Consider the following 2,515-nt stretch of genomic DNA (forward strand, 5'->3'; position numbering starts at 1 on the left):
CCACAGCAGACCCCACCCAGACCCCCAACCTGGGACCCCCAGACTCCACAGAGTCCCCCACCCAGACCCCCAAACTGGCACCCCTAGACTCCACAGAGGCCCCCACCCAGACCTCCAACCTGGCACCCCCAGACCTCACAGCATCCCCAACCCAGACCCCACAGAGTCCCCCACCCAGATCCCCAACCTGGCATCCTCAGACTCCACAGCGTCCCCCACCCAGACCCCCAACCTGGCACCCTCAGACTCCACAGCAGACCCCACCCAGACCCCCAACCTGGGACCCCCAGACTCCACAGAGTCCCCCACCCAGACCTCCAACCTGGCACACCCAGACCTCACAATGTCCCCAACCCAGACCCCCAACCTGGCATCCTCAGACTCCACAGAGTCCCCCACCCAGACCCCCAACCTGGCACCCCCAGACCCCACAGCGTCCCCCACCCAGACCCCCAACCTGGCACCCAGAGCCCCAACCTGGCACCCCCAGACTCCACAGAGACCTTAACACCAGCTAGAACCTCAGACCCCCACCCAGACCCTTCCTGGACCCTGATAGCCACCTGGACTCCAGTCCAGCACCCTCACACACATAGCAGGGCCCCTTACCCTTCAGACCGAGAGTCTCTGCTTGGACTTCACCTGACCCCAGCCAGGACACCTACCCCTCTGGACCCATGGCCTCCTCTCCTGTAAGAAGTGACCCTTCTCAGCCCAACCACCTCCCAGCCCCCAGCCGGGCAGGGGAGACTCCAGATGTAGGCCACATGTGTCCAGCTGCTCAGCCCATCTGGAATGGGCTCTGGAGTAGACCTAAGATACAGAACACACCTGCCAGGTGTACAGGAGACACCCCAGGCTGGGTTAAGAAATGTCCTGGTTTTTTCAAGCCCCTGTCCTCCAGGTGAGGAACCTGAGGCCAGGGAGCCTGCCCCGGATCCCCCACAAGACCAAGGAATAGGGGCTTCCTCACTTGATGAGGTGGCCTCAGGTGTGTCCAGCAAAGAGCATTAGAGAAAGCCACCGTCCCCTTCCCTCCCAAGTTCCGAAAGTTTTCTCAGGAGAGCCCCCGTGTGCGGGAGGTGAAGCTGTGGTTCCCCGTACCCACTTTACAAAGAGCTGGAACCAGAGAATCTGGGTTCTGTTCACGTCAGCTTTTATTTTCACTGCTTCTGGAACAAATCTCCACAACACGCATTTATTACCCCAGTCTGTGCAGGTACCACCTCCCAACAGTGGGCTCTGGGTCAGCCACTTCCTCAGGGGTCACAGGAGGTCGAAATCTTGCTGCAACACTGCTTTTTGAGAGGCCTTGGGAAGACAGGGTGTCCAAGCTCATGTGAGTTGCTGGCACAATCCAGTTTCTTGGTGTTGTGGAGCTGAAGTCCTCAGTCCCTTGCTGGGACTCTTGGAGGGGGTTTGGGGTGCACCCCTGAGCTCCTAGGGTCCTCTCTCTGAGCAGTGCGGCTGTCCCTTCCTGATGACCAGGCCTCACCCTAGGCCTCTCTATGACTTTCCGGCCATACTCTTCTCTCTGCAGACAGAGAAGGTTCTCTTCTTTAAAGCAGGGGTCGTCAAACTTTTTAAACAGGGGGCCAGTTCACTGTCCCTCAGACCATTAGAGGGCTGGACTGCAGGCCCCGGGATGAGTTGGCTGCTAAGCAGGACAGGCAGCGGCGGCAAAAACACCCAGCGGGCTGGATATATGTCCTCAGCAGGCTGCATGTGGCCCACAGCCCGTAGTTTGAGGACGCCTGCTTTAAAGGATGCATCTGTGACCTGATGGGGCCCACCAAAAACCTCGATTAAACTCCTTATCTTACAATCCATCACCTAAATTCTGCTGGTGGGGTCCCTTGATGCCAGGTAACGCCCCCAGTTCTATGGATTACGCCACGGACACCCTTTGGGAAGTGTGCAGGCTGATTCAGCCTCCCACACCACAGTCTAGGGACTCCAGGATTTTATGACCACTGAAAGTGGATTTGCCTGACCCTAAACAGGCAAAACCAACCCTGGAAGGTCCTCCATGGAGAAGGGTAGGCCGCGGAGGGCCCTCTAGTGGACGGGAGAAGGCGGGGTAACCCCTGCCAAGGTCATTGGCACTAGTCGTTAGGAAGTTATGGTTGGGCCAGGGCCATCCTAAGCATGGCATGAGGTATTCATGTTGCTGTTCTAGGGAAAACGGAAGGAAGAAAAGAAAGAAGGGAAAGAAAGAGAAGAGAAAAAGAAAAGGAATAAAGAAGAGAAAGAGAGAAGGAGGGAAGGAAGAAAGGAAGGAAGGACTGGATAAATATATAGAATGACTAGATAGATGATAAATTGATTGATGGGCAGGTTGGATAGATGACAGATAAAACGGATAGATGGCTGGATGGATATGTAGATAGATTGAATGAATAGACAGATACCTTGCTCCACACCCGTGCAGCTTTTTCTTTTGTTTTATTTGTGTGTTTCTTTTTGAGACAGTCTCACAGTGTCACCATGGGTAGAGTGCCCTGGCGTCATAGGT

This window comes from Otolemur garnettii, unplaced genomic scaffold (assembly GCF_000181295.1).
Source record: "Otolemur garnettii isolate 467f Iridium unplaced genomic scaffold, OtoGar3 scaffold00065, whole genome shotgun sequence".
NCBI classification, from domain to species: Eukaryota; Metazoa; Chordata; class Mammalia; order Primates; family Galagidae; genus Otolemur; species Otolemur garnettii.